Source organism: Mustela putorius, unplaced genomic scaffold (assembly GCF_011764305.1).
Source record: "Mustela putorius furo isolate JIRA1106 unplaced genomic scaffold, ASM1176430v1.1 tig00537227_pilon_pilon_pilon, whole genome shotgun sequence".
Lineage (NCBI taxonomy): Eukaryota > Metazoa > Chordata > Mammalia > Carnivora > Mustelidae > Mustela > Mustela putorius.
In genome coordinates, this window is record NW_025422368.1 from 130,819 (window position 1) to 145,876 (window position 15,058).

Sequence of the window (15,058 nt, forward strand, 5' to 3'; positions counted from 1 at the left end):
TACAGGGTACCTGGGTGGCTCAGTTAGTTAAGCGTCTTCATTTGGCTTGGATCATGATCCTAGGGTCCTAGGATTGAGCCCTGCATTAGGCTCCCAGCTTAGCAACGGAGTATGCTTTTCCCTTTGCCTCTGACCCTCCCTGCCGCTCATGTTCTCTCTCTCTCACATGCACTCTCTCTTTCTCTCTCTCTCAGAAATTAATAAAATCTTTTAAAAAATAAAAGTCATATATATAAATAAAAATAAATATATAAGGACAAATAAAAGTTGCTTCCAATTATATCTAGAGGCATTTACAGGAGAATTCTAAGATTTTAAAAAAATGAGATCTGCTATTAAAATCACCTTACTAATGTAAAAGAAAAAGAAAGGGCTATTATTTTTCCTGGACATTCATTTTACATTCACATAATTGTGAAGCGATCTATTATAAATTTTTCTTCATTTACACAAAATATCCCAATGGCAACAATTATAGGTATACATATACCTATAACACATAAAACAGAGTTTTACTATGTCAAATTATTTCTTTGTCCAACTTTAACCAACTATCCGCAACACACACTGTGCAAAAATTAACAAAGCTCATATTGCAAAACCATTAGAAGACAATGTGTATGATGTGTACAATGATGTTTACTTGCATTAGATACGGTGAATATTTGTGAAATTTAAAAACAATTTTCAGTACCAAATTTTCACTATATTCTGTCTTCTGTCATCATTTTCCCCACAATAAAAATTTAAAAGTTTAGAAAATTTAAATACTTTAATGGTAAAAACAGAACAACATGGATTAAACATAGCTAACAGGAAATATGGTTTTTAAATTTTAGAAATACCAGTGGTGCCTGGGTGGCTCAGTCCTTAAGCATCTGCCTTCAGCTCAGGTCATGATCCCAGGGTCCTGGATTTGAGCCCCACATCGGGCTCCCTGCTCAGTGGGAAGCATGCTTCTCCCTCTCCTACTCTCCCAGCTTGTGTTCCCTCTCTTGCTGTGTCTCTCTCTGTCAAATAAATAAAATCTTTTAAAAATAAATGAATAAAATAAATTTTAGACATACCTCTTCTTTTCATTTTTTTTGAGTCTTTAATCATTCTGACAAAGACCTAAAAACTCAAACACCTTTTCAAAAGCAGACATATACACAGATTTATTCAGATAAAATGATCTCTGCTCCAATTTTTAAATCTTTTGTCATCATACTGAACTGACTAAATTGACATTCCATTCCTCTCTAAATGGGTCTCCCTCTAGCTCACAATCTATGATAGTTTTTTCTTATGTATTTAAGATAACTTTGTAAATGGTTTCATTAGCTGTGTTTTGTTTTGTTTTGTTTTTGGTAGATATTTAGAGTAGTACATTAAATTTTCCCATTGTTACAATTTACTTATTTTTGCATTGAATTCTTTTCCATTTATTATCCTCAATGCCATATAAATTAGTGAACATTTGGTCCCATTGAATATTTATGCTTTCTGGGCCCTGAAGAAAAATATCTAAAGATGACTGAAGAATTCTCAGGAGGATATGAGATCCAAGAACACCATTCCCAAGGGATCACATATTTATTTTTTATTACAAAATTCTTCCCAACTACCAAATATTGGGGCAACTGGGTGCCTCAGTCATTAAGTGTCTGCCTCTGGTTCAGGTCATGATCCCAGCTCTGCACTGGGCTTCCTGCTCAGCTGGAAGCGTGTTTCTCCCTCTTGAGCACCCCCTGTTTGTGTTCCCTATCTCACTGTATCCCTTTCTCATCAAATAAATGAATAAAATCTTAATAAAAACAAAAATTTAAAAATATAATTTAAAAAACCTGCTTTAAAAAATTATTTATTTGAGAAAGAGAGACAGAGAGAGAGATTACAGGCAGGAGAGAGAAGCAGAGGGAAAGGGACAAGCAGACTCCAGTGTGAGCCAGATGTGGAACTTGATCTCACATCCCTGAGATCATGACCTGATCTGAAATCAGAAGTCAGTTGTTCAACCTACTGAGGCACCCAGGCACCCTGGCACCCTGGAAAAACTACTTTTAACTATGTCTCCTGAGAATTCAGTTTAGACTTCCCTGTATTATATTATTGTTCTTCTGCATAGTCATGTTTTGAATTAAAAAATATAGATGAGGATTTAAAAGCACGAAAAATGCATTTCTGTTGGTAATGAAAAGTGATAATATTAGTTGGAGAATTTACTAACCTGTCATAGAAAACACTGCCTCAAGTTAAATATACTACCATTAATCCTGTAGATACACTTACGGTTTCTTTTTATACATGACCTCAGTGTATTTTCTGAAAGGTGTCTTTTTCCAGATAATCTTTGTGATATGATCTAGTGGATCTTTTCTTTTTAAAGATTTTATTTATTTATTTGACAGACAGAGATCACCAGTAGGCAGAGAGGCAGGCAGAGAGAGAGGAGGAAGCAGGCTCCCTGCTGAGCAGAGAGCCCAATGCAGGGCTCAATCCCAGGATGCTGGGACCATGACCTGAGCCGAAGGCAGACGCTTTAACCCACCAAGCCACCCAGGCACCCCTGATCAAGTGGATCTTAAACTGATATTTCTTAATACCCAAGCATTCTCCACTCCCTTTGTGTTAATGGAATATTTATCTCTGTCTGTAGCTAGTCTTCCTTGCTACTTGTTGTGACCATGTGACTAAATCATAAACAACGGATGTAAGTGGAGATGTGCAATTTCTATGGATTATCCTTTGATAAAAGAAGTTTGCCCTCCTCTTGCTTTCTACCCCCTCTCACTGTTGCGATGCAGATGGGATACAAGCTGTTTAAAGCCATGAGGATAATCAATCACACTAGGAATACACTGATCATTCAACAAGAGAGAGCACATTCAGGTTCTAGACACCATTGCAGGTCCTTCCACCTTAGATACACAGTGACTTCATGGAGGAGTTTCAACATAGCAGCCTGAACATTAAAATGGGATAAAAGTATAGTATTTTTGTTTAAATCATTGTGATATATTTTTTTTATATTCTACCAAATCCTCATTATCAAAATTGTTTCTTATATCTATGTATCTTCTCTGCCCACTTTTAAATTAATATATTTATCTTTTTGGTGTACATGCTGAGGTTATTAACATCTTATTGGATATATCCTTTGCAAGTATCTTCTTCCATTCATAGGTTGTCCTTTTGTTTTGTTGATGTTTTCCTTTGCTGTGCAAAGCTTTTTATTTTGGTGTAGTCCAAATGGTTTATTTTGGCCTTTGTTTCCCTGGTCTAAGGAGACAGATCCATAAATAGGTTGGTAAGGCCAATGCCCCAGAAATCACTGCCTCTGTTTTCTTTCAGGAGTTTTTATGGTTTCAGCTCTCACATCTAGATCTTTAACCGATATTGAAAATCTTCCCTCCTCTTCCCTTCCTCCCTCATTTTGAGATTGTTTTTGTGTATAGTATAAGTTGTCCAGCTTCATTCTTTGGCATGTAACTGTCCAGTTTGCCCAACACCATTCTTTGAAAAGTTTCTCTTTCCCCAGTGTATATTTTTGCCTTCTTTGTCTTAGATTCATTGTGGATATATGTGTTGATGTACTTCTAAGCTCTCTACCTGGTTCTGTTAAACTGCGTGTCTATTTTTGTGACTATATCATGCTGTTATGATTCCTGTAGCTTTGTAGTTTATCTCAAAATCTGGATTTGTGGTAACTCCAACTTTGTTCTTCTTTCTGAAGACTGGTTTAGCTTTTTGGAGGTTTTTTTTTGTGATTGTATAGAAATTTTAGGATTATTTGTTCTAGTGTTAAAAAGCTATTGGTATTTTGATAAGGATTTCATTTTCATAGAGATTGAATCTATAGATTGCTGCATAAGCATTTCTTAAACACACAATACCAATTATTTAAGTTGTGTATTTCTTAGCTCTTCAAGGGAAGTATTAGTTCTAGTTATTTTACAGACTGTGTTCTAGATATATGTAGATCTTCTCATGTCTCTTTCTATTTCTTTTACCTTCATGGTTTTGGACATTTGAACTTCCCTCTGATAAGGTTTTGAATTTTTTATTGTATACTCAAAACCATATTCAAATGTTATTGGCATGGATGATGATTGATTCCTACAAGGAGGATTTTATTCATTCTGGCACGCATTTAAAGCAGACAACCTTGACCAAAACAAGGAATGAGATTATTCTAATCTCTGTTCCATACTTTTTGAGAAATGGTAAATTCGTTGTGCTTATTCCTAGGTGTAAGATTTCAGTGGTATTGACCCAGACCCCTCCATACTGGCAAATCATAAATGTCAAATATTTGTCTGCAGAGACTAGGAGACAGCAGGAATTTATTTTTGGATTCTTCTTCAGTTATCTGTGGCTTTGTATTCATGGTCTAAGGCTACTATTGCTTGCCACTTAGGATTTATCAAATGTGATTAGAGAAAAAAACACTACAAAATGTCAGGCTCAAACTATGGAAAGAGTCCAGATGTCCATTAACAGATGAGTGGATAAAGAAGAGGTGATAATGGAATATTAAGCAGCCATCAAAAAACAAAATGTCATTTGCAAGGACGTGGATGGAACTAGAGGCTATTATGCTAAGTGAAATAAATCAACCAGAAAAAGACAATTATCATATGATCTCACTGATATGAGGCATTTGAGAAACAAGACAGAGGGTCATGGGGGAAGGGAGAAAAAAATGAAACAAGATGAAATATAGAGGCAGACAAACCATACGAGTCTCTTAATCTCAGTAAACAAGCTGAGATTTGCTGGAGGGGAGGGGGTAGAGTGATGCATTGGCTGGGGGATGGACATTAGGGTAGGTATGTGCTATGGTGAGTGCAGTGGATTGTGTAAGACTGATGAATCATAGACCTGTACCTCTGAAACAAGTAATACATTTAGATGTTAATAAAAAAAAATGTCAGGCTCATTCATCTTCAATTCCTTTTTATACAAAATCTTTTCTATCTAACATAAGCCCTGGTTGGCATTGACAGATGTGGATTCCAATTTATTTCTCTCTAGCCTCATGTGAGAATGCCTGTCTGCCATTTTCTGCTGGGAAATTTGCCATTCATTATATAAGAAAGAGCAAGAAGCTAATAGGAAAATTATAGAATGTATGACATCTCCTCAGTTAGTATAATTTTCTCAACGACCACAGCTTCCCAAATCCTGGCTATTTTTGCTCTCTAATGACACAGGTCTACACACACACACACATACACACACACACTCACAAAATTTGGAATTTGGTGTGATGTCTCATTAGGGAAAGTGAATAGAATACAAACACAATGAAGAGAAGTGGCTCAGATGGAGTTTGGAGAACTGGGGCTCCTGCTGGTATTTAGGAATCAATCATAGGAAAAAACAGCAGAAGTAAAATGAGGAAGAATTGCCAATATGCTCAGAGAAGTCCACAAAATAATGTTTCCTTTAACCAGGGCAAATAAATGGTATTAAATAGAAAGCAGCATTCAACTGTGCCCAGTATTGCTGAAATATATTAAAATGACAAAACAAACAAACAAACAAAACCCCAAAGATGGTGCATTACTCTGGAAAGGTGGAGTTTGAAACAATAGAGTTATTGGATGGGTGGGTTACAGACCAGTGAGAAGGCTGAGGAGAAAATGTGAAGTAAAAATGTAGTGATGGCAGTAATAGCTAAATGTAGGCAAAGGCTGATGCTTTCTAAGTTCAGACTGGAAAACAAGCAATGAGACACTTATTAAGAAGAGAATTTTTCAAGTATTCTGATCACAGTGGACAACTTAATTTAGCTTTTATTAAATAGTATCATAAATGAAATATAAAAATAATCAAGGTAAATAAAATTTAAAAAGATGGCATCTGAAACTAAAAATGTCACATTATAACAAACCAATGGAAAGAAATGAGTAGAAATTTGTTAGATAATCTGAATATTGCAATTATGCTACTTTTGGGGAAAAGGAAGCATTTATGATGAGAAATGTATTCTAAAATTTAGGAAATGACATTTGAGATTTCCAGAAAAAGACCAGAGTCTACCTAACACTAATTTTATTTTGTTTTTGTTTTGTTTTGTTTTAATTTTTTATTTATTTTCAGCATAACAGTATTCATTATTTTTACACCACATCCAGTGCTCCATGCAATCCGTGCCCTCTATAATACCCACCACTGGTACCCTGACCTCGTATCCCCTGCCCCTTCAAAACCCTCAGATAGTTTTTCAGAGTCCATAGTCTCATGGTTCACCTCCCCTTCCATATTCCCCCAACTCCCTTCTCCTCTCTATCTCCCCATGTCCTCCATGCTATTTGTTATGCTCCACAAATAAGTGAGACCATATGATAATTGACTCTCTCTCTGCTTGACTTATTTCACTCAGCATGATCTCTTCCAGTCCCATCCATGTTGCTACAAAAGTTGGGTTTTCGTCCTTTCTGATGGAGGCATAATATTCCATGGTTTATATGGACCACATCTTCCTTATCCATTTGTCTATTGAAGGGCATCTTGGTTCTTTCCACAGTTTGGTGACCACGGACATTGCTGCTATAAACATTGGGGTAGAGATGGCCCCTCTTTTCACTACATCTGTATCTTTGGAGTAAATACCCGGGAGTGCAATTGCAGGGTCATAGGGAAGTGCTATTTTTAATTTCTTGAGGAATCTCCACACTGTTCTCCAAAGGGGCTGCACCAACTTGCATTCCCACCAACAGTGCAAGAGGGTTCCCCTTTCTCCACATCCCTTCCAACGCAAGTTGTTTCCTGTCTTGCTGATTTTGGCCATTCTAACTGGTGTAAGGTGATATCTCAATGTGGTTTTAATTTGAATCTCCCTGAGGGCTAGTGATGATGAACATGTTTTTCATGCGTCTGATAGCCATTTCTGTGTCTTCATTAGAGAAGTGTCTGTTCATATCTTCTGCCCATTTTTTGATATGGTTGTCTGTTTTGTGCGTGTTGAGTTTGAGGAGTTCTTTATAGATCCTAGATATCAACCTTTTGTACTGTCATTTGCAAATATCTTCCCCCATTCTGTGGGTTGCCTCTTTGTTTTGTTGACTGTTTCTTTTGCTGTGCAGAAGCTTTTGATCTTGATGAAATCCCAAAAGTTTATTTTCGCTTTTGTTTCCTTTGCCTTTGGAGACATATCTTGAAAGAAGTTGCTGTGGCTGATATCGAAGAGATTACTGCCTATGTTCTCCTCTAGTATTCTGACGGATTCTTGTCTCACATTGAGGTCTTTTATCCATTTTGAGTTTATCTTTGTGTACGGTGTAAGAGAATGGTTCCGTTTCATTCTTCTACATATAGCTTTCCAGTTTTCCCAGCCCCATTTATTGAAGAGACTGTCTTTTTTCTATTGTATATTTTTTTCCTGTTTTTTTGAAAATTATTTGACCATAGAGTTGAGGAACCATATCTGGGCTCTCTACTCTGTTCCACTAGTCTATGCGTCTGTTTTTATGCCAGTACCATGCTGTCTTAGTGATCACTGCTTTGTAGTAAAGCTTGAAAACAGGTAGCGTGATGCCCGTCTTTTATTTTTGTTTTTCAACATTTCCTTAGCATTTCGGGGTCTCTTCTGATTCCATACAAATTTCTGGATTATTTGCTCCAGCTCTTTGAAGAATACTGGTGGAATTTTTATCAGAAAGGCATTAAAAGTATAGATTGCTCTAGGCAGTATAGACATTTTAACAACGTTTATTCTTCCAATCCATGAGCATGGAATGGTTTTCCATCTTTTTGTGTCTTCTTCAATTTCTTCATGAATGTTCTGTAGTTCCTCAAGTACAGATCCTTTTCCTCTTTGGTTAGGTTTATTCCCAGGTATCTTATGGTTCCTGGTGCTGTAGTAAATGGAATCGATTCTCTAATTTCCATTTTGTATTTTCATTATTAGTGTATAAGAAAGCCACTGATTTCTGTACATTGGCTTTGTATCCTGCCACGTTGCTGAATTGCTGTATGAGTTCTACTAGTTTGGGTGTGGAGTCTTTTGGGTTTTCCATATAAAGAATCATGTTATCTGCAAAGAGAGAGAGTTTGACTTTTTCATTGCCAGTTTGGATACCTTTTATTTCTCTTTGTTGTCTGATTGCTGTTGCTAGGACTTCTAATACTATGTTGAACAAGAGTGGAGAGAGTGGTCATCCTTGTCATGTTCCTGATCTCAATGGGAAGGTTGCAAGCTTTTTCCCATTGAGGATGGTATTTGCTGTGGGTCTTTCATAGATAGGTTTGATGAAGTTCAGGCATTTTCCCTCTATCCCTATACTTTGAAGTGTTTTAATCAGGAACGGATGCTGGATTTTGTCAAATGCTTTTTCTGCATCAATTAAGAGGACCATGTGGTTCTTCTCTCTTCTCTTATTAATTTGTTCTATCAAATTGATTGATTTGCGAATGTTGAACCATCCTTGAAGCCCAGTGGTGAATCCCACCTGGTCATGGTGGAAATCTTTTTAATGTGCTGTTGGATCCTGTTTGCTAGGATCTTGTTGAAAATCTTAGCACCCATATTCATCAGTGATATTGTTCTGAAATTCTCCTTTTTGATAGGGTCTTTGCCTGGTTTGGGGATCAGGGTAATGCTGGCTTCATAGAAAGAGTCTGGACGTTTTCCTTCTGCTTCAATTTTTTGAAACAACTTCAGGAAAATAGGTGTTATTTGTTCTTTGAAAGTTTGGTAGAATTCCTCAGGGAATCCATCAGGTCCTGGGTTCCTGTTTTTTGGGAGGTTTTTGATCACTGCTTCAATCTCGTTACTAGATATTGGTCTATTCAGGGTGTCAGTTTCTTCCTGGTTCAATTTAGGCAGTTTATAGTTTTCCGGGAATGCATCCATTTCATCTAGGTTGCTTAGCTTATTGGTATATAACTGTTGATAATAACATCTGAAGATTGTTTCAACTCCCTTGCTGTTCATTGTAATTTTTCCTTTTTCATTCATAATTTTATGAATTTGATCTTTCTCTCTTTTCTTTTGGATTAGTGTGGCCAATGTTTTATTGATCTTACTGATTCTTTCAAAAAAACAGCTTCTAGTTTCATTGATATGTTCTAATGTATCTTTAGTTTCTACCTCATCAATCTCAGCTCTAATCTTGATTATTTCCCTTCTTATGTGTGGAGTTGGTTTGATTTGTTGTTGTTTCTCCAGTTCTTTAGGTGTAGAGACAGCTGGTGTGTTTTGCATTTTCAGTTTTTTTGAGGGAGGCTTGGATGGCTATGTATTTCCCCCTTAGGACTGCCTTTTCTCTATCCCATAGGTTTTGGATCGAAGTGTCTTCATTCTCATTGGCTTCCACGAATTGTTTCAGCTCTTCTTTGATCTCCTGGTTGATCCAAGCATTCTTAAGCAAGGCGGTCTTTAGCTTCCATGGCTTTGAGTTCCTTTGGAACTTTTCCTTGTGATTGAGCTCCAGTTTCAAAGCATTGTGATCTGAGAATATGCAGGGAATAATCTCAGTCTTTTAGTATTGGTTGAGTCCTGATTTGTGACCCAGTATGTGGTCTATTCTTGAGAAAGTTCCATGTGCACCTGAGAAAAATGAGTATTCTGTTGTTTTAGGGTGCAATGTTCTGTATATATCTGTGAGGTCCATCTGGCCCAATGTGTCATTCAATGCTCTTGTTTCTTTATTGATTTTCTGCTTCGATGATCTGTCTTTTTCTGAGAGAAGCATGTTAAGATCTCCAATGATTAGTGTATTGATATCAATATGACTTTTTATCTTGATTAACAGTTTTCCTGGTAATTGGCTGCTCCCATATTGGGGGCATAGATATTTACAATTGTTACATCATCTTGGTGGATAGTCCCTTTAGGAATGATGTAGTGTTCTTCTCTATCTCTGAAGACAGTCTTTAGTTTAAAATCTAATTTTTCTGATATGAGAGTCACTACTCCGGCCTTCTTTTGAGGCCAATTGGCATGAAAGATGCTTCTCCATCCCTTCACTTTCAGTCTGGGTGTATCTTTAGGTTCAAAATGGGTCTCTTGTAGACAACATATGGATGGGTCCTGTCGTTTTATCCAGTCTGCAACCCTGTGCCATTTTATGGGCACATTTAGGCCATTCACATTGAGAGTGATTATTGATACATACGTTTTTATTGACATCGTGTTACCTTTGAAGTCTTTCTTTCTGTAGATTGTCTCTATATTTCTGTTCAATGCTATTCTTGGGCTTTTTCCTCTTTTATAGAACCCCCCTTAATATTTCCTGCAGTATCGGCTTTGTGGTTGCATAGTCTTTTAAGCCTTGCTGGTCCTGGAAACTCTTTATATCTCCATCCATTTTGAATATCAGTCTTGCTGGATAAAGTATTCTTGGCTGCATGTTCTTCTCATTCAGTGCCCTGAATATATCTTGCCAGCCCTTTCTGCCTTGCCAGGTCTCTGTGGACAGGTCTGACATTGTTCTGATGGGCTTTCCTCTGTACGTAAGGATCTTCTTTGTCCTAGCTCCTTTCAAGAGGTTCTGCCTACAATTATAATTCTTCATTCTTACTATTAGGTGTCTCGAGGACTTTTGAGAATCTGTAATCTTGGGGTGAAACCTTTCGGCCTCTAGTACATGAACGTTGGTTCCACTCACGAGATTATGAAAATTTTCATGAAGAACTTGTTCCACTATATCTTTGAGACTTCTTTCTTTCTCCTCCTCTTCAGGGATTCCAATAATTCTGACGTTGGAATGTTCCATGGCATCATTTATTTGCCTGATTCTGTTTTCATGGCTTCTAAGCTGTTTGTTCCAGGCTTCCTTCTGATCCTTTCTCTCTATCTGTTTGTCCTCCAGATCACTAATTCTGTCTTCTGTCTCAGTTACTCTAGCGTTGAGAGAATTTAGATTAGATTGGAACTCATTGAGAGCATTGTGAAGCTCATCCCTGGTAGCTTTCAGCTCTTCCCTAATATTGAAAACATGATCTCTGGTCATTTTCAGTTCAGCCCTAATCAATTCCATTTGGTCACCCATGGCTTTCTCCAACCTAGCTATTGCTTGGATAATTGTTAGCCTGAATTCTCTTTCCGACATATTGTCTATGTTGATAGCCATTAGCTCTGTTGCAGAAGGCCCCTCCTCTGTATTTTTCTTCTCTTAGGCATTCCTCCTTCTAGTCATTTTGGTGAGAGATGGCTGAACGGGTGTAGCTGGATGTATCGACCGTGCTGCAGTCAAGGTGCACCCTGGAACGCTTCTGAGCAATTAGGGCTCCCCACCCAAATGAGAGGAAAAAGAAAAGGAAAAGAAAAAAAAGAGAGAGGGAGAGAGACAGGAATGAATGGTGAGATAAAAGAGAAGGTTTAGCCCAAATGAGCCCCAAGGTAAGATTTATGAAGTATACAAACAAAAACACTGATAAAAGTATATGACAAGAGAAAAAAATTATATATATATATATATATATATATATATTTGTATATATATGCAAATAAAGGAAGAACCTCGTCAAAAAGAACCCCCGAGAATAAGATTAATATACTAATAGGACAGACACAAAAACATAGAAATACTGGTGGAAGAAAAAGATGGGATAGTGGTTGTAAATTCTCAGTGTGGGTGAGGAAGGTTGTTTTGATTCTTCCTGGATGTATCTTGATATCTTTGTTAAAGGACTCAACTTTCCTAAGATAAAGGGGGATTAGTTATTGGTTTACCTATGGGGGTGGCATTGATTGGGGAAAGGGGATTACCTTGAAGTTTAACTCTATATGAATATTAGAAAATTTAAAAAAAGGAATAAACTAAACTAAACTAAAATTTAAAAAAAAGAAATTTAAAAAATAGAAATGGAAAAGGAAAACACAGGTGTATGTATCAAAAAGTTCAGGTTAGAAGGTTATTATGGAATTTGAGGTACTGGACATCTCACTGACATCTCACTGTGATGGTAAATAGGTTAAAAAATTATGTCTCTATATATATAAAAAAATGAGCCAGAATAGTGGGAACGAATTAATAATAAAAATTGTCCTATGAAGTAGTGGTGGTTGTTCTCTTGTCCTCTTTTTTTTTTTTTTCCTATTCTGGTTGGTTTTCTGGGGGAGGGGCCTGTCATGTGGGTTTTCAGTCAATGATGTTCTCTGAGTTAAGTCCTCCCACCCCCCTCAAGGGGCTCTGAAGAAATTGTTTTTTTTTCAGGCAAACTGCACCCTGACCTCCCTCTCAGAGAGAATTCTCAGTCTGGCTGCAGAGCCTGAATAAATCCCCCCTTGGCCACTGGTAGAGCAGGTTCCCAGTTGCAGTCCCTAGGGACTCAGGATTTTTTGCTTGTACCCAAAACCATGGCAGCGGCCTCTGTCTGGGCAGCTCCAGATTGCCAGAGAATTTCCAAGCAGCAATCGCACACTGAGATTTTCTTGCTGCCCTGGGCTGGGAGTGCCTGGTCTTTCTGAGTCCAAGAGCACTGGGCTGGCACCTGTGCGCACCTCTCTCGGGGGAGTGCGCGGGGCAATGTTCAGACTCTGATGGCATGGTAGGGCACTCACATGGGGACTGCAAAAAGGCTGGGCTTCTATTGGCTGGCAAGGCTCCCAGCCCCTCATGTGAGCCAGGTGCCACAGGCTCTCAGGAACGCTGGTGGTTCAGGGACCAAGACCTAGTTTTCTCTGCCGCACTCTCTCTGGCTCTGCACCAGTGGTGGCTGTCCTGGGTCTGGGGACTTAAGCCCCTGACCCTAACACCCAGATTCCTGCAATCCCCCCCGCCCCCCGTGATCCTTTGCTCTTTTTGAGTGCTTTCTACCAGACTCCCGAGTTAATGCTGGTCCCCAGACACAGGGCACTCTCTTATTGGGTTATTACTTTTCAATGGGTCACCTCTGGGGGCTCCCTCCCCCTTTTGTTATCTTCCAATATCAGTCCGACTTTCCCACTCCGCTTTACCTGCCCACTGGCATTTTCTGCTCCAGTAGAGATTCAGACATGTATAATTCTGATCTCAGGCTGATTTCGTGGGTGATCGGAGTTCTTTGGAAGGTTATCAGCTCATTTTAGGGTACAGGTTGAAAAGGCGCCTCCTCCCTTCCCTGCCATCTTGTCTCCCCCCAATAAAATATTTTTTAAAAAAGAATTTATTTTGGAAAAGTTAATTAAAACAGCTATTTTTAAGAACAAATCTACTAAGAAATTAGAATAATATTCATAAGATAGATGTCATTGAGGGTTCCTGGGTGGCTCAGTCATTAAGTGTCTACCTTAGGTTCAGGTTATGATCCCAGTATCCTAGGATGGAGTCCCACATAGGGCTCCCTGGTGGGTGGAGAGTCTGCTTCTCCCTCTCCCTCTGCCTGTTGCTCCCCTGCTCTTGCTCTATCTCTTGCTGTCAAATAAATAAATAAAACCATTTAAAAAGATAGACGTCATTGAATTACTAAAATAAATAATGCATTGAGGATGCAGTTACCCAGAAAATTGAATGATTTAGTCTCCTTTGAAAAAATAGGCAATGGTCTAAGAAGATGATATTTTTAAAAAAAATTTACTTACTCATTTGACAGAGAGAGAGAGAACAATCAGGGGGAGTAGCAGGCAGAAGGAGAGGGAGAAGCAGGTTTCCTGCTAATCAGAGAGCTGGATGCAGGGCTCAATGCAGGGCTTGATGGGGGACTCAATGGGGGACTTGATGGGGAGTTTGTTAGGGGGACTTGATTCCAGTACCCAGGATCATGACCTGAGCCAATGGCAGATGCTTAACCAACTGAGTCACCCAGGCTCCTCAGAAAGGTGATATTTTCATTGAATACTTAGAGGGCTCAGGACAGTTTATACATTTGAGACAAGAAAATTTTAGCAAGCACACGATGTGGGAATTTTACAAAAGTATAATGGCAAGCAGAATGAAAGTGATACTACTAATACTCTTTTGCTCATCATTCAGAACACTCATTTTGTTAAGAAAATAAAGACCAGATATCTACCAGACAAGTCCATAATATCGGGAGAATAAGCTTAAGATAAAAATTTAATAGATAACAAGATCTTCAGTTGAAGTAATGAAAACTAAGCCTTCCTGAGTTTAAGTTTCTATCAATCATTTTAGCTGTGTATCTCTCAAAATGATCTTAGTCACTCCAAACTTTCTTTTGTTACTATACATAATGCTAATAATAATTATATTATAATATTGTTTCCATAATTATGTGATTTATATAGAATACCTAGCAGTTCATGCACCTAGTGGATGTCAACAGTAATATAAATCTTATTTTTATATCATATTTATTGTCTGGCCTACATCACTAGAGCAGCAAAGCTGGAACCATTTCTGGTAAAGCATTTCAGCATTTCAGGTGGAAGTTGTCTCAAGAAGTAAGTTGTACCTGTATTTAAAAAGCTATATTATTTGTTAAAGACAAATTTAACAAGAACAGAAGCAAAAACAAAGCAAAATTTGGGCAATCAGGATTGTGAGATCAAATGTTGAAATATAAAGTGATATTTCATAGACAAAAAAACATAGAAGGCTGGTGGTACAACTGTCATCTGTCTGGGGTTAGGAAGAAGTAGGAATGGGAAAGTCTTAGTTTAGAAGTGCCAGACCCTTATTAAAATTTAGAGAATCTGTGATAAATAACTTGTAAGTGACAGACATCTTAAAATATGTAAGAGAAGATTTTTCAGAATAGCTCCAAATGAATTAGTGGCTAACTTGGAGAGTATGTTATTTTTTCCTTTTTTTAAATTTAAGTTCAATTAGCTGGCATCACTAGTTTCAGATGTAGTCTTCAATAATTCATCAGTTGTATATAACACCCAGTACTCATCACATCATGTGACATCCTTAATACCCATCATCCAAAGACCCTATCCCCCGGACAATATGTTTTAAGCAAACTCATTGTATTTGGCACCTTAATAGGATCAAAATAATCAGAATATTGAGACAGCTTTAGTTTAGGCTGTTCTTGTACAGCTGAACCTTGTACAATACAGATTTGACATTCACCATTCCATTTATATGTAAATATTTTGATAAATACATACAGTACTGTAAATTTATTTTTCTTATGATTTTCTTAATAATGTTATATTTTATCAAGCTTATTTTAT